At 41.1% G+C, this 18,564-nt stretch overlaps 1 protein-coding gene across 6 annotated transcripts in view; it reads left to right on the forward strand.

Moving 5' to 3' along the window:
- Positions 1 to 18,564, forward strand: part of Cntnap4 (contactin associated protein family member 4) — a 274,903-nt gene that overhangs the window by 57,036 nt on the left and 199,303 nt on the right. The window lies entirely within an intron of this gene.

An 18,564-nucleotide genomic window follows, 5' to 3' on the forward strand; every position in this document is an offset into this window, starting at 1 on the left:
ATATACGGAATCTGTTCTTGTTGGGTAGGTCTATTAACACAACCTCCATCGTTTTAAAATTTGGGACTGTCATGATTTATCCTTCATTTAAAAGGACAACTTGACCAAACATACACTCTTGGCTGACTTTCTTTTCTCCTTGCGGCATTTCCAATTTGTCATCCTATTACCTTCTGGCCATCATAGTCTTTGTTTAGAAATTACCTGTGAGTCTTATTGAGGGTCGCTGCCACGCGACAGATCTCTTGTCTCTGTCTTAATATTCTTCTGTGCCCTAGCTTTGAATAGTTTGATTGTAATATATCTCTGCGTGGAACCCTCTGTGTTTATCCTGCCTGTTTATTGAATTTATCATTTATCAAGTATGAAAAGCTTTTGGCCATTACTTCTTTCAATGCTTGATCTCTTCCCTCTCCTTCTTCTGTCTTCCTGTGCTCTCAGACATGGTTAAGCCTAATGGTGTCTCAGAGATCTCTTAAGGCTTATTTTTTTTTCTTTTCAGTATTCAGGCTTTGTGGCACCAATTGACCAATCTTCACAGTTATGTTTCTGTCTGCTCAAATCTCCTCTGAACCCTCAACAGGACTCATTTCAGTTGTAACTTATGGTCCCATTTTATATTTAAATTTTTATTTTATTTGTTAAATTGTGTGTGTGTGTGTATGTGTGTGTGTGTGTGTGTGTGTGAGTGTGCACATGGATGAAGGTGCTTGCCCACAGTGGCCTGAGATCCTGAGATGTAGGATCCCCTTGGAAAGCCGGAGTTACAGGCAGCTGCGGGCTGCTTTGTGTTGGCATTAGGAACTGGACTTTGGTCCTCTGCAAGAGCAGTAGATGTTCTTAACCAAAGAGCGGTCTCTCCAGCTCCCCCCTTTCACACTTTGTATCTATTTATTCTTTTTTTTTTTTTTTTTTTTTTTTTACCATGTGTTGAGTCAGCATTTGTAATTTTCCTCCCACTCTTTGTTCTTGAGTTCCTTTAGGTCTTTGACCATAAATATAAGTTATTTCAAGTTGTGGTTAGGTAGGCCTCATGTTAGCTTCCTCAGTGACTGTTTCTATTCATTTTTTTTCCTGTTGGTCTAGGCTGTGTTACTTTTGTGTATCTGTGGCAGAAATATCTAGAAGAACACCTCGAAGGAAAAAAGATGCATTGTGTCTCGTTTCAGGCCATGGTTACTTAGCCGCATGTACGTGGGCAGAACTTATGGCAGCGGGAACGGGGTGGGATGGATTCCTCACCAGGAAGCAGAGGATGACCAAGGACCTAGGGTTTGGGTACAACCTTCCAAGGAACACCTGGTGACACAGTTCCTCTGGCTGGGCTCCACCTTCCAGTATAGCACCAACAGCTGGAGAAAGAGCATTCCATGCAGGAGCCTGTGGGAGTCACACCATATTCACACCACGACTGCTATTGTTCTTATTTCCTTGTATGCCTTGTATTTCAGGGATGCAGTTTGAAACAGCATTTTAGTGTTATTATATTAACTCTTTGGTCCTCATGCTCACAGAGTTTGCTATTTATTTTATGTTTATTTGGGCTTGTCTCCTCACCCTCTCTTCTCTCTGTCTCAGTCTCTCGTCTGTCTCTGTCTCCCTTTCTCTCTGTCTGCCCACCTCCCAATTCTCTCCAGGTAACACAGGGCTTACCTGTGAATTCCCACTGTCTCGCTGGCCGTCTCTAAATTCATCCCCCTGCCTTGGCCTCCTGAGTTCTGGGATCACAGCCTCATACTTGGCTCCCCAGTTTCTTGTTTTCTTTGGCAGATATCCATATTCTTTGAACGTGCCACTGGCTAGTGTTTTGACAAGTTTTCCCAACCACTTGAGGAAACAGAATCAAAATGCGACAAACTAAAATTCTTTCCTAGTCTTTGCACCTTGGCCATGTGCTGGGTCACTCCTTAGCCAGGGCATATAAAACTCTTCCTTATCGTTCACTTTCTATTCACAGACGTAATCCTCCAAATTGTGTTCAGCTTAATCCCCTAAATGATGCCTCATGAAAGTAGAATATGTGAGCCAAAGCATTCAACTCCTTCCAAATAAAACTCTTACAGTGCAATTGTATTTTTCTGGATAAAGCCCAAACTTAAAAAAAGAAACCAACAATGTTATGATTTTTTTTCTATAATAGAGAAGAAAGATATATGCATTTTGTGGCAAACCCATTGAAAATGGGATATGCACGGCATTTGCAAACTTCTCCTATCATGAGACACTGTCAACAGCCGTGCGTTTTAGTAGCACTGTATGTGGAGAAATCAATACTGTGTAAATGTTAGCAGTCTCCAGGGTAGTCAATGTAAGCACAACTTTGCTTTCTGAGGTTTAATCCTGCGTCTGTCCACTTGACAGCAAAACAAACATTGACCTCTCAGCTGGCAGACCTAGATGACCAAACCTTAGGGAAAAGCCTTTTTTCTTCTGTGTTAAGTCCTCTGGGATGCATATTGTAATTTGCAAATGGCTGTGAATCAGGGATGATGCAACAACTGGCAGATACTAGCTTTGATCACTATTGTATGATACAGTCTTACTAAACTGTGGGCAATGAGAGACACTGGGTGAGTTCTTTCTATGTGTCCCACAAAGTCGTCAGTAGATTCCATTTTTTGGTATCAAGATGTGGTGACCAGCACTGGGAAAGGTGGGCATACACATTTCTATAATGAAAGATATAAAATTGATTCTCTCAGTGGCTCCCTCTGTGTGTGGGATGGTGTGAGGAGTAGATGTAGTTGCCCTGCTTGCCTTTTATGCCCCACCCACCTCAGGTGTTGTGAGTCATCCTATGCTTAAGCAAATACAGGTATATCACATAGCTTGACAACAAGGTTTAGCCGAATACCTTTAAGCCTAAACTATGAAAGATTTGACAAGGGATAAAGAAGGCTAAAGAAATCTCTTTTTTTTGTATGTATTATTTTCTTTTTCTCACTGCTGTGCAAAATATCTGATGAAAGCAACTTAGGGAAGGAAGGGTTGATTTTGGCTCAGGGTCTGAGGGTGCAATCCCTCATGGCAGGAAAACCATAGCATCAGGAACATGAGGCGGCTGGTCACAGTGTGTTCATAGTCAGGAGAGATAGATGATAGATAGATAGATAAATAGATAGATAGATAGATAGATAGATAGATAGATCAGGAGAGAGGAGCGGGAAGAGATGAGATGACACTCCAGAGAGTACTCTAAAGAGTCTAGTCTTCAACTATCTCCATTTTATTCAATTGGGAGCACACTATGAATTGGAGTCACCCACACTCAGGTGAGTTTTTCACTTCTAGTAATTCAATTTAGAAACTCCTTCAGAGACACACCCAGAGGTTTATCTCTTAGGTGAGTCTAGATCTTGTCAAGCTGAAAGACTATATCAACCTATTAATAACAATGAACAACACTGCTCTACCTAGGAGGAGATAGGAGGAGAATGGGGAGAAGATAGGCCATGAGCAAGCAAGAGCAAAGACTAGCTTGCCTTCTTTGCTTCTTGTTCCATACCAATTTATCATAGGGAGTTTCATGGAACCCTTTACTCCTTCACATTTCATTCCTTTGATGTGAGCAATGTGCTAAGAGGGATGCTGGACAAGAAGTCTGCCTGACTAAAGGGGAAAAAGTTAAATCACCTGCTGCTGAAATATGTGGATCGTCACGTGGAAAGGACTCACAGCAACCCTAGGTGCCCAATGGGGATGTCTAGGAGCCACCCAGGGTACCAGGGATGAATGTGGGGACTGGATGTGTACTAGGATGCATCAGAGAGGAGGAGTGTAAGTGTTATATTCTGAGGCCATAGCTGTGGACAAAACCTTAGGCTTGGGATGCATGTAAGGTTTCAGCATGTCCAGTGTATATCCTCCAAGCTCTACCAGATGATACAGAGAAGAGTGAAAGATACCTCATCATTGGAGTAATTTACTGCCCCGGCGGCTGACCAAGAAGCAGCCCCTTGTCTTCTGTTCCCAGAAGTCACCAGTGTCGCTGGGAAGGAAGATAAATCCCTGCAGGCATTTTGAAGCTGAAGGTGACAGAAATATAATTCTTAATTGATTGAGTCATCCATGAACTGGACCGAGTTCCTCTGAAATGATTAGATTGATTTTCTACATGAGACAGAATAAGAGCACAAGATAGAAAATTAGATTGAGTTAGAGGGGAAAATGCATTTTTCACACTCGAGGCTGTAACAGAGAATCTCATAACTGCAATGTGATTCTAGCTGCTCGGCTTAAGTAGCTTACCTCAGAGATATGGTCAGTAGCCTGCTGATGTGTGAGAGCCTACTGTGAGCTTCTCTTCCCATCTCTGCTTGTCCAAGAAGATAGCCTAGAGTCTGCTGTGGAGGGTGCATGGACACCGCAGGAATTGACACATATTATCAAGCACGACCTTCCTCCCCAGGGAACAAGTTATTAAACACTTCCCAGTATGCCACTGCACTGGACTTCCCACTCATGAGCCAGAGTGAAACGATGTTGTGGAGAAGCTATTAGGCTTTCCTTTAAAAAAAATAAGATTGATATAAAAATATGAACCAATGATTGTCATCTGGTTTTCATACTTCGATACTTTTTTTTGGCTTATGGGGAAAAAATCTTAATAAATTTTCCTTTGCATATTCATGAGACACATCCAAGCTCTTTAGCGGGGCTTGAACAAGTTATTTCCAGGCCACATATAGTGAGCAGGTGTGGTGACTGCGCTCTGAGGGAAAATGTTCAGACCTCATTTTTGAGGTTACAGGCTGACTTATTTGGTTTTGATTCAAGGGAGGGCATTTTCCCATTCAATGTTGATCTTTGAGCAAAATATACAGAAATATTAGTGCTACAGAAATGTGTGTGTGAGAGTGTGTGTGGGTGTGCGTGCACATGTGCACGTGTGCATATCCATATGGAGGTCAGAGGAAACCTTGGCTCTTATTTTGCAGATACTACTCCTTTGCTTTTTGTCTTTAAAGAAAGAATAAGAATATTGGTTTTTTTATGTAGTATCTACAGTATTGCAAGCCTTTAGTTGTGCATTTTCGTCTCTACTCATTAGAGGAAGAAAAATGATGATGCCAAGGCAAAACCCGGCTTTCTGATAATTCCAGGTTATTAAAAGTAAAATAATGATCAGATGCCAACCATTCTTCTTTCCTTCTTGAACATTCTCCTTGAATCTAGAGTCTCTGCTAACTGACTCCTCTATACTATGAAATTTTTTTTTCTGTCTACAGAATTCTACTCCCATTCCCACCTCCATCCTAAAAGCAATGTCTTTGAATCTTCTCTCCCAGAACTCCTTCAGTTTTCTACATGTAATACTTTCAAAGCAGCTTTAATTATGTGTTAATTTATTTTGCTGGTGGGCAAACCAGGTATGCGCAATGCTCAGGCAGCCCCCACTGCTAAGATACATTATTGCACCATGACCATTGAATGTTTCATCTTATCGTGATTGATCAATCACTATAACATCAAGTGGTCAGTTCACTCTCTACCCAACACAGATGATTATTCAACAACAGAAATGTATTCAAGTTTAGTATATTTAAGATTAGAAAGGCATTAGATAACACATGTTCACCTAATTGCAGATCCTAGTCTGTAATGTATATGGGTATATGTAAGTTTTATATATGATGCATTTATATATGTACTCATAAATGTGGGTATAAATATGGTTGTCTAAGTCACTGTTCTATTGCTGTGAAGAGACACACTGACTGAGGCTACTCATAAAATTAAGCATTCAATTAGTTGTTAGCTTACAGTTTCAGAAGTTTAGTTAATTATCATCACACTGGGAAGCAGGCAAGGCAAGCATGGTGCTGGAGAAGGAGTTGAGAGCTACATTCTGATCCGCAGGCAGCAGGAAGAGAGAGAGAGACCTGGCCTTTTGAAACCTCAAATGCTACCCCTCCCGACACACTTCCTCCAATAAGACCACACCTCCTAATCCTTCTAACACTATCAAAGAGTTCCACTCTCTGGTGACTAAGCACTCATTTATATGAGTCTATGGGGACCATTCTTATTCAAACCACTATAGTATGCAAAGCCTAAAAATCTAGAAAAGAGACTGAGAGGCAGACGCTTATGAAATGAAGGAGGGAAAGAGACAAGGGCATTGTGGGGGATGAGCCAGAGTCCATATTTTATGAGGTAGGCATTCTCCCTTGTCTGGCTCTCACCAAATAGGCTAGGTTGACTTGCCAGTGAGTTCTAGGAATCTGTTTCTATGTCGCATACCCCTGCAGGGTTTATCAGTGTATACCACTGCACTTGGATGTTTTTACATGGGTTCCGGGGATCGAATTCTGGCTTTTGTGCTTGTAAAGCAAGAACTTTGCCAACTGAACCATCTCCCCAGCTTCAGAATACACAGATGTCTGTCTGTCTGTCTGTCTGTCTGTCTGTCTTTCTATCATCACCTATCTGAATAAGAGTATTATTTTTTATTTTTATTTGATTACTAGCCAGAAAAAAAAGTCAAATTAATTTACTTTGGGAAACATCTAGACATATCAAATTATCTGCTCTCAAGCCTGGAATGGATGGGCTAAAAGATTGTGGACGCTATCTTCCTTTAAAACAGTAGGATCTTATTAGCGACCAGAAATTACTGCTTATTCTGAACTTCTAAACACTTGATGGTCTCTCTTTCGAGCTGTTCACAATTGGCAACACACATGGTTGCTGGACACTGAAAGTTTGAGAGTTAGCTGTCTTTATCTTCGAACGAAGAACTTTCTGCAATCCCTCCTTTCCTGCTTTAATGAGTGCTGGCCTCTCTGTGCCCCTCAATCCCTTCAGTCCAATTACTGCCATGGTGAAAAATGTGCCTAGCGCTCATCTGCCCCCATGTCACTCCTCTGCCTTAACTACTCCAGCCTTCCGTCTTGCCCTAAGTCTGACCTTAGAACCAAAAGGCAAGGATTCTGCTTCCTCCGTCATTCAGCCCACAGGGTGTTCTCCTCATTCTAATTTTTCAAGGTCTTGCTTTATTTCAGCCCCTCAGATAACACACATAATCTCCGGATGTGCCATGGTGTTGTTGTTTTTAAAGTGTGCTGGATAGTTTTATGCCAACTTGACATGAGCTAGAGCCATTTGAGAAGAGGGAACTTAAATTAAGAAAATGCCTTCATCAGTGGGACCAGGATTCATCCATCCTGTTTGAACTGACTTTTGGAGCCCATTCTTTGTCAAAGGATACCTTTCTCATCCTGGATGTAGTGGGGAGGGCCTTGGTCCTGCCTCAAAGTGATGTGCTAGACTTTGTTGACTCCTCATGAGAAGCCTTACCCTTTCTGAGGAGTGGGTGGGATTGGGGTGAGGAAAAGGTAGAGGGATTGGGAGGAGGGAAGGGGGTGGGAACTTGGATTGGTATGTAAAATGAGAAAAGACTGTTTTTAAAAAGATACATTTATTAAAAAATGTTTTCGTAAGATCAGGCTGTAGGCAAGCCTGCAGGACATTTCCTTAAGTAGTTATTATTGGGAAAGGGCCAAGTCCATTGTGAGTGGTGATGTTCCTGAACTGGTGGTCCTGGGTTCTATAAAAAAAGCAGTCTGAACAAGCTTTGAGGAACAAACTAGTACACAGTACCCATCCATGGCCTCTTTATCAGCTTCTGCCTCTAGTTTCTTGCATGCTTGCGTTCTTGTTCTGACTTCCTTCAACAAGGAAGTGCAAGTCAAATAAACACGTTCCTCCTCAACTTGCTTTTGCTCTTGGTGTTTCATCATAGCAAAAGTTACCCTAACAAAGGCATTAAGATACATTTTATTTTTAAGTTATATGTATATGCATGTATGTGTGCATGTGAGCATACGTGTTTGCATGTGTGTGAATGTGGCCTATATGCAGATGAATGCAATGCCCACAGAGGTCAAAAGCATCTGATTCCCCCACTAGAGGTGGAGTAACAGGTAGTTGTGAGTCATCCAATGTAGGTTCTAGGAACCAAACTCAGTTCCTCTGCAAGGACAGTATGTGCTCTTATCTCCTGAGCCATCTCTTCAGTCCTGTGTTTTTCTTTTGTAAGAGAACTGTACCTAGAGGCAGAATCCACATCATGTACCTATATAACAGCTTGTGAATCAGACTGTGCCTATGGCTTGCCTGAGTCACCAGTATTCCTGGACCATTCTCCAGGGACTGCACAATCGTTAGTCTTTTCACACCAAGAGCAACAACAAAAAAACCTGTATATTGAGAGTTCTAAAACTAAAATTAGAATTAGAATGATAACTTCTAGAATACAATAGTTTTATTTATTTAAAATAAGGATAATGTTTTTCAAGCTTTGAAAATCACAATTAGTTTATGTGATTACAGAAACAAATTCTATATTCTTTGATGTGTGAGGGACACACACACACACACACACACACATATATATGAACTTAAAAAATGAGGCCTTTTATAACCTTCTGATGTCTTCTTTTATCCAGAGGTCATTGAGTCTTCATAATCCTTAGAAGAACTAGAAATACGCAAAGCACTAGATCCAGTCCATATATATCCCATATCTGTCTCCATTGCATTTTAAGACACACATACTAATCCACGTATGCCCCAGCTCTGTCTCTGTCACATATTATAACACACATACAGGCAATCTGTAAGTCGTTTTCATGTCACTCAAAACTGCAAACATTAGACACTTTGTAATTTATGTACAAAACACATTAAGTTTTAATATATCGAATCATTCTAAGACACTATGTGATATCAATACTGGTGAAGTTTCGATTGGTATTCAAAACATATTTCAGATGCTCCAAAAAAGATGGATGGGAACTAATCACCAAATATTTCTTAGAATAGAAATGACAGAGTGGTTTTAAGATCCTTTGAAGTGTCGGCTTTGCTCATTACAAAGCTCTCTCTTTTTCACTTCGTTACCAAAAAGGAAAAGCTGCCATCGTCCTATGACCTTCTGATTTCATCTCAGAATCGATCGGATTTATTTCAGTCACTCTGAGTTCGGCTACACGAGAACAATGGCAGGCCAACTAATGACAAGCCACACTTTCATGTTTAACCAGGTCACAAAAGTTTAAGTAAAGCCGTATTTGTGTATGAAGCTGGCGTTCTAACGTGATAGCTGGCTCTCAGTGGCTAATATAATGAGCATCAGGAACTCCACCTTTTCTCACGACCAAGTCCATAGTTATCAAGTGAGGTTCAAGGGGAGATGATATTTGAGCTGCTGTTGAGAAGTAGATGCAGGGAAATCCTGGTTGAAGGTGAAGAATAGGGATATGTTTGTGTATTTCAAATAAAGTGATGGACAATGAGAACAGGTTTCCTAGACACCTGTGTTGTTACTTGTGGCTGCAAGGCCAGGCTGAACTTGGCTACATGCCCTGTCAAACAGGAAGCAATTTTTGCAGCTAAGACTTGAACTGTTTTTATACAAAGAACTGCAAAGGGTTGGTGAAAATAGGTTGGTTATTCAAGAGGCGCATGCTAAAGACTATCGGCTAGTGTGGATGATCAAAAAGGAATGGCTTCCTACTTTCCTCTCCAAAGCCTATCCATACTCAAATCCTTTGGCCTTCACTTTCTTTGTTGGTAGTACCTGAGATAGCACCCAAGGCTAGAGTATCAGGCAAGTACTCTAGCACTGACCGTTGTCTCTGGTTTTCTTCTTTTTTAAAAATTTGTTTTATTGTTTTTATTGAACTATATATTTTTCTCTGCTCCCTTCCCTTCCTCTTCTCTTCCCCTTCCCTCCTCGATTGCCCTCTCCCATGGGTTGGAGAAATGAGTCAGACATTAAAGGCTAGGCTAACAACCAAAATATAGTCTTCTTCTTACTTCTTATTTTGAGGTCTGACCCTGCTATGTTCTCCAGGTTTATTTTGCATTTTCTGTGTAGCCCAGGGAGTCCTTGAATTGGTGACTCTCTTGCCTCAACCTTCCTGGTAGCTGGATGGACATATGCGCACTACCAAGTCCAGGCTGCTTCTTCCATCCTGATCACCAAGGAGAGCTACCTTCAGGTTCCAAAGTGAACTACTGATCACTTTTCTAAATCTTTTGCATTTCCTCAGACTTCTTAATGTTTCAATTTTTCTCTTCTAAATGTTTCTTCTATGAGGGCTTCAGAGAGATCAGTTGGTAAAGCGTTTGCTGCACAAACACAAGAATTGAATTCAATTCCCAAAACCATTATGAAAGAAGCCAGCCATGGAAGCTTGAACTTGTAATCCCAGTTGTGGGAAATGAAAGAAGTGGATCCCCGAGGATTGCTGGACAGTTGATCTAGCCTACTAGGAGAGATACAGGTTAGTGAGAGAGCAGAGTGGATGGCACCTGAAGAATGGTGCCTTACCTTGACCTCTGACCTACACACACACACACACATATACAAACACACACACGCACACATGCTTCACTCTTAGCACCACCATTTAGACTGTTCTCCAAATTATCACTGTGGACTTACCCTCTCCCTTCCTCATATCTTCAGTGATGCTCTAACATCTTATAGTTATGGGCTACCCACAGACCATGAGATTCTGTCCATCCTTCCTCATCAAGGCATCAATTATTATCTTTTTCCTTTCGTGGTGTTTGCTAGAAAATATGGCTTTCATTTGAGCCTCAGAATACCCAGTTCTGATTAATAACACAACTCTAAACATGCTTTCCCTTTCTCTGTAATTTGGACCAAGGAGATCTTTCCACATTGCCAACTGGCAACGTATTCATTTCTTAGCTTCTCCCCACAGCTCTAATTCTCATTCTGTCAGTGTTTACTGTATCCTTTATGGCCCTTAAGATAGGCCCCCTCTTACCAGCATAGCCTCGTTTCTTCATCTCAAGCCAACTTCTATGACTTTACAGTCCAGCTGTTTGGTACAATTTGAAGTCCCTGAATATACTATGCTCTCTCTCGTTTGCAGAGCTTGGATCTCTTCTTCCTTTCGGAAAGCCACGGTTTCATCTTATCTTAGTTCATTTCTTTTAGGATCTCAGCATAGACATGACTATCTCTGGAAGTCTTCCCAGATTTTTTCAGTGTGGGTTCTGGTTTCTTTGTGCTCACCCTGCAATCTTAGTGCTTCCTGTAATCATGAACCCACTTTTCTCGGGTGAATAGAATCCCTGTTGCTTCGAGATGATGTCTTACTGAAATTCTTACCCAAGCGACAGACCAATAAGCCAAGAAGATGTTTTTTTCAATGGCATTTTTGAGATAATAAAAGCTCCAACCAGGGCAAGAGTAAAAAAAAAGGAAAGAAATACAATAAAATCAGTTTGGAAGTCACGGTGACCCGATTTTGCAATCTCATAGTATTTTTGAGAAGGAATAATTAGAAATGATTTGAAGATTTGAAATTATTTGAAATTTTTTTTGTGTGTATGCGTGAGTGCGCATGCGTGCCTGCACACGTACAAATGAGTGGAAGATTGGAGTTATGTGGCCATGTGGTTTTGGCAAGCGATGGGGTGTTCATTTTTGGAGCTCTGGATTTAAGATATCTATAAGATGTCCAGGAATAGATGCACAGGAGATATTGCTCTATGTAGTTATGAAAGGAAAGAAAAGCTAGAAGACACAAGATTCAGACTTTACCATCCACAATGAACCATTGTAGCAAGGGTTCTCGGAAAAGTGGTTCACTGAGAATGTAAAGGTGGAGGAGACAGAAGTGTCTTAGCTTTTCGGCAAATGGAAAGGAAGGGGCTATGTGAGTGATGTTAAAAAGTAGGATGGAGGAGAAGCAAAGCAGCCAAAGCTGTCGTGCCAATTGGAGGGCAGAAGGAGGTCATACCGAGGGTCAGAAGCTTATAAGTGACTCCGTCCTGATGAATATTTTCTCCCAGGCCGCCCTTGGCTTTGAAAGCATCAGCTCTCCTGAACCAGGCAAATCTTCAAGACTCTCCCAAAATGTAATGGCCCTGCTGTCAGGTGGCCCCTCCTATTTTCATATAAAGGAGCATAAAATGCTGGAAAGATCGTATTCAAGCTTGTGTGTGATTCTGCAAACACCATAGACTGAAAATTTTCACAAGGGCAATTATACAGCACAATATTCTGGCGCTCAGTTATGCATCTGTTGAAGGAAAAATTGGTGCCATTAAGCGAAAATATAAAGTTCTTGACATTTATGGTTGACTGTTGAGCTTAGCTGGCTCAGGAAATACTACATTTGCGTTTCCCACAGCTGCAAATTGCAAATGTCTTCAACTAAGAAAGCAAAGTTCTGAATTCTGAAGGTGCATTTGAAACAGCAAACTGACCTCTGGTGTTTTAAAACCATCCTCTCGTAACTATGGGTTACACATTTTGAGAAGTCGTGTGTAATAAAAGCAATAACAGCCACGATATAATTATCCGTGCCGGTAAATGTCCATTTTGTTTATCAAAAGTACGTTCTTTTTGCAATTATTGTAGCTCTCATCATGAGCATGCGTGGCGCAGCCCTTGCTCCAACACTCCTCCCCCTTTTTTTTTTTTTTAGCTTTCCGTTGCTTCATGTTCCTGTGTGGTAACAGCGTGTGTAGGGAAAAGGGAGGTAAGGAGGAGATTCACAGTATCGCCAGGAGCAATTTGAAATTGGCTGGGCAGAAACACAACTTTCTTCTTCTTTTTGGTCCATCTTTCTCATCCAGAAAGTGTTTGCGTTAGCTCTCACCCCCGGCCGGAAGCACTATTTTATTATGACTCAGTGGATCAATATCCATTGGGAACCATGAACGATAATAGGTAGCCTGACAGCTGCGTGAAAGGCCTCATTGGTTTGAGTGGAGATAAGGTTGCCCTGTGAGCCTTTCTTTTATCAAAAAGGACAACTTAGAATTTTCCGTTATGTATCAGGAATAGAAATAAGGCGGGGGTAACCTGATGTCCTTTTCCATCTTATGCCTGGTCTTCCCCATTGTTTACTTCCTGACACGCTTGACGGTGCTTCCTCTAAACGTGGGCTAAGCTTTATCTTAACAAACTCAGGGGAACATCTGCCTTCCTTCTCTGGTATAGACTAGCTGACAAGTGGTGTGTGACTCTGGGAAATGCTTCTTTGCAGTTTAGGAGAGGCTAAGGAAGTCCAGAGACACGGTTAAAATCACATCTTAAATTCAGACTAGTGGAAGCGGTGGAGATGGCTTGGTGGTGAAGAGCACTAAGTGTTCTTCCAGAGGATCCAGTCGGTTCCCAGCATCCTCGTCAGGCAGATCACAACTGTCTGTAGCTTCAGCTGCATCATGCCCAGTGTCCAGTCTGGGCCTCCTTAGACACTTGCACACACTCAGTCAATACTCACAGGGACCCACATACACATAAGTAAAAAAATTTAAAATAATCAGATTACTAGGTGAAAGAAAAGCATCTATTCTGGGGAAAAAAAACCCCTAGAATTTGTTACATTTGTTTCATTCCTATTCTTTACTATTTTAGTACAGAAAAATACTTAAAGATCAAAGATTGTGAAACTTGATCTGCTTTATCCAATAAGGTAAAGAAATCAGGTAAAATAATTAAATTATCAAAGATCATGCAAAATACTCAAATATGTGCGGATCCCCGGCAAGACTCATGGTCATAGAATAATTTTGACATAAACCACATAATAGCTATTTTTTTCTACTCAATTTTTCATTAAACAATAACCTTGTGTGTCCCTCTTTTTTTGCATAGACCAAGAGCCAGATGGAGCTGGCTGGGGTGCAAGGATGTTAGAGGAAGTGATTCTCTGTGCAGCAAAGAGGTCTGCATTTGGAAGCATTTCTAGAATTGAATGTGTGCACAGGGAAATACTTCACCTGCTGGCTCCAGACTCTAATTCTATTTGCATACCACTTCACATACTACAGTAGAAAATTGTGACTATTAAAGTCTGGGTAGACAGGTAGAGCTAGATAGGTAGACAGACAGACAGACAGACAGACAGACAGACAGACAGATATATAGATAGATAGATAGATTTGCGTAAGAACTAAAAATCATTGTGATGCTCAATAAAGTCGTCTATCTATAACTAGCAAGATGTTTTGGTAATTGTAAAGCTACACCAATTTTGGTTGTCTACACACAGAAATGGCATTATTCTCCAAAGTCTACACATCTATTAAAAATTATAAGACGTACTATTGGCAGCTCGAGGATGTTCCTCATTCTTAGGATAGTTTCTAGTACTACTAAAGTACATAGGTTATATGGATCTGAAATCTACTTTGGTATGACCATCTCTAGCTTGTTCCAAACTCTTGAATCTGATGATTAGGTCAGTGGTTGAAGGGTAACACAAACATCTCAATACTATTCATTATTATCAAAGTATTGATGATTGTCATGTTTTAAAGCAGTGCTCTATTTGTAATTCTGTCCAGAGACTTCTTACTGTATGCGGCCCCACATGACATTGCTCTAAATCCCTACCCTCTACTAACTAATGTGTGAATCCTATCCATATGAAAAAAAAAAACAGACATACTAGCTTTCTAACATTCTTCTCCTTTCCAAAGTGGTAGCTGACTCATGAAAGACATCCATGATTCCTTGGTGTGATTAGGTGATGGATTTTGGTTGTTACATCAGAGGCAGTAGAGGGTTGATGGATCCTTGTGCTTCATACCTTCTATATAATCTGAGCATGATGGGGCTGGTACCCAGCACTGGATGTTTGTTGCCACTCACTGCCATTGTAGTAGCCTAGTCACACCTTTGCCTGTTCTCTTGGCAAGGATCATCCTGTGCCGAGTGAGCTGCGTGACACCTCTATGCTCCTCTTCAGATTCCTTTTTGATGATGGATAACACAGGAACACAGTAGTAACCACTGAGCACTGGCTGCTAAGTGGAAAATGGCTCTCTAGCTCTGAGACAGGCACTCATTCCCAGTAAGGCATTCTTCTCTCAGCCTCTAATTTTAAAATGGTTGAGTTGCCGGAGAATATAATCCATTAGGTAGGACAAAAAAAAATTATTTTAAAGAAGTCTAAACAGAACAATAATATTCCATCAAATCAAAAAAAAAAAAAAAAAAGAATAAGCTGGATTGAGGTAGGAAGTCAAGGAGGACTTTGCCAAAAAAAACACTGCAGCAGAGGTCAGGGATATTTCTATAGAGGAGAGAGAGACTGAACTCAGTTCTTTTAAAACAATTCTACGGAGGCACTGGACTGACCTAGTGGAAATGTACCAGAGGACACTGTGTGTGTGTTTGTGGGGGTGGGGGTGCAGGCCAATGTGATCAGTCCATCTGCTTGCTAATTGGAGCCTGAGGAAGTTGGGCTACTAATCTCCCACAGAGCCTGGAAGACAGGGAGCTTGTCTTTGGTGCTTGATTTTCAAAGGGGTGTCTGGTAGATCCTCAAGAGAAACTTTCCTGGATTATAAAAATAGCAAGAGGCTACATGACCATTTACATCTCAAGAGATAAAGAATTTATAGTCATATATTTTAGAAATTAAGGGCTCTAAGGCAAGGGGGATGAGGAGCTGGTGTTCGGAGGAAAGAAATAGTCTGTCTAACTGCACCCCAGCTGAGGGGTAGACATTCATGCTGCTTTGGCTGGGTACATCACTAATCACTGATCTTATTGTCTGTGCAATAACAATGACCACAGAAAGGTTATACTTACAAAGGAATAGATTCTGGAATTAAAATCTGTACATCCAAGGGTAGATTTATCACCCACATAAATGTGCCTTAAAACACAAAACTATACTAGTATATTTAAGCTTTTATTTCAAATCACAAGTCTATGAACTCATTTAGTCAATTGAACACCTGTGACCGGTGTCTCGCTTTCTGTGCTTGTGATACACCATGCCCCATTGTCTACCACCCAATGCCCACGCTGTTTTCCCAACTGTTGTGTGGAGATGAGGGCTGCTGGCTGCAGGGCTCTCTGAGTGACTTCACTTTGGTGATCCAGAAGGAGTGGGGTGAGGGCATTTGGCTCATGTCAGCTTTTTGTCGCAGTCTGGCAGGGAAAGATTAAAAAAAAATGTTACTTAAACCTCTGAGCCAGCACACTATCTCCCGTCCATGATGTCATTTACTGAAACGACCTGCTTCGCTGTAATGGATCTAAATGGGAACTTTGAGACAAGTATTATAATGGGCTGAGAAAGTAAATTGTGGACATATCCTGATCATCATCTGACTTTCTAGACACCGTGCACTCAAAACCATTTTCTCCCCAAACTGCTAATTTAAATAAGATAAAACTGGGCATGGTAAAAATAAAAACTGATTAAGGCATGGTATTTTTTTTTTCTGTAGCTTTATTGGACTTCTGGAGGGAATTTGGCTGTCCTAAAATAGGAAAATCAAATATATAAATCAAAATGCCTGAACGGAGAAAGGATATAAATATTTACTTTTCAATCCTCTGAATTATTAAAGATTTCAGAAATGTTTGATCTGGCAAGACAAAAAGAAAGGCTGAAAGTCAGTCTGCCAATTTGCTGCGAGGCAAAATTGATAGACAACAAAGAACTCAAACCTAGGAGAACTTAGTGAGGTATTATTAATTTAGGGCCCTGCCGAGGAGATGAAGCGAGCTCAAAAAACCAAAACTATAGATACATCTGTGAGATGTGGTTTGGAGTAACTAAACTGGGCAACTGTGAGCTGATTGGTGCGCTGGGAGATTGACATCTCAGCCAAATGTCTAGATTTTCAATTCAAGTGCACTGTTGAAATTCTGTGGTTTAATCCAGGCCTAGCTTGTATGAGTTCGAACACTCAGACCCATCTAACTGCAATTTTAGTTTATTCCGTCATTTAGAAATACAATCATAAGCTATATAATGTTTTGGTCAACGATGGACTGCATGCATGGTGGTGGTTATTCCATATAGCAGGAGTGGGCGGTAGGCTATAGGATCCTGATTTTGTAAGTACAATCAATAGCGTTTGCCTGGTGATGAAATTGCCTGATGACAATTCTCAGTGCATGTCCCTAAAATTAATCAATATTTGTATTTATTTAGAACCTCTTCTGTGTCAGGCAGTATGCTAAGAATCTGGGCTCTATTGTGGGCACAGCAGGTAAAAAATTCTTGTCCAGTGGAGCTTGTATTTAAATAGGCCAAGACAGAGAATAAACAAAACACACAACTAAGAGAAACATATGCTGTGCTAAGGGATGGCGATTTCTATCAAAAAAAAATGAAGAAATGTGAGTATGTGAGTTAAGACAAATGGCTGCAGGATTTCTGAATGGAATAATTTTTTTTTTTTTAAGGAGGAGGTCAGGAGATGTAAGCCTTTAGAATTGGTGAGCTTTGACTAGTCCTGAAGACATATTAACCCAGGGTATCCCTGCGAAGAGAGTGTTTAACAGAGCTCTGGAAGTGGAAGTGGCGAGCAGGTCATTCAAAGAATGACAGTGAGATGGAGAGGGGGGAGTTGGTGCTCAGTCTGTGTTCTGTTGTTGTAACACAATGCTGCAGACCAGGTACCTTGTAAAGAAAGGTATTGTGTGGAGTTGCAAGTCTGGCAGCTAGGAAACCTGAGAGCATGGCACTGCCATCTTTTTTGGCATCTGATGAAGATCTTCTGGCATCCTAGTAAGGTGGAGGGTAAGCACACATTAAGACTGAGTTAGTAAACCAATTTGGGGTGTGCACATGCGTGTATATGTGTATGTCTGTGTTTTCATGTGGTATGGGTATTGTTATGAGTGTCCCACTCTTGTGGCCTCAACCTTATTCTCCCAAGATTTTATCTCCAAACATAAATTTGGGGATTATGTTTCCAACACATGAACACATATATAAGCGAGGGGGGGTGGTCACGATCATGATGGAGAAACCCATAGAGATAGCTGACCTGAGCTTGTGGGAGCTCACGGATTCTAGACCAACAGCTAGGGAGACTGCCTGGGACAGACCTAGGCCCTTTGCGTGTGGATGAGAATTGTGTAGCTTTGTCTGTTTGTGGAACACTTAGCAGTGGGACCAGGATCTGTCCTTGCCACATGAGGTGACTTTTTGGAACCTATTATCTATGTGGGATGCTTAGCTCAGCCTTGATGTAGGAGGGATGAGCTTGGTCCTGCCTCAACTTGATATTCCATGCTTTGTTGACCCTTTCTGAGGAATGGATGGGGGGCATAGAAAGGAGGAGGGGTTAGAAAGGAGGTAGGGGGAAGAAAAAGGTGGAGAGGAGGGGAAACCGGTTGGTATGTAAAATAAATAGAATTTAATAAAAAATTTTAGCAGTAGGGAAGAGAAGAAGGATGGATGAAAGGAGTAGAAGGAAAGCAGATCCTAACAGAGCATCAAGTTTAAACAACCAGGACCTGCCTTTCACTCTGTGTGAGATCAAGTGTCACTGCAGTATTTTTGAGTTCAGGAGTGGAATTTATGCATGTTGTATAGAGAATAGAGTCTCAGTGGACAAAGACAAAAAGCAGATTATTAGGTGGTTATTGCAAGAATCCAGGATCACAGAATGAGGCTCGAGCCAAGGAAGCATCCATGAAGGTTATGGGAGTAGAGAACCAACACCAACATCCTCCAGGGCTTGAGATATATGGTGTAAGAGACAGAAAGGAATCAAGTGTGACTCCACTTAATGTTTCATTCTGAGGAACTG

Source organism: Alexandromys fortis, unplaced genomic scaffold (assembly GCF_014885135.2).
Source record: "Alexandromys fortis isolate MF-2015 unplaced genomic scaffold, M_Fortis_MF-2015_v1.1 scaffold_1, whole genome shotgun sequence".
NCBI classification, from domain to species: domain Eukaryota; kingdom Metazoa; phylum Chordata; class Mammalia; order Rodentia; family Cricetidae; genus Alexandromys; species Alexandromys fortis.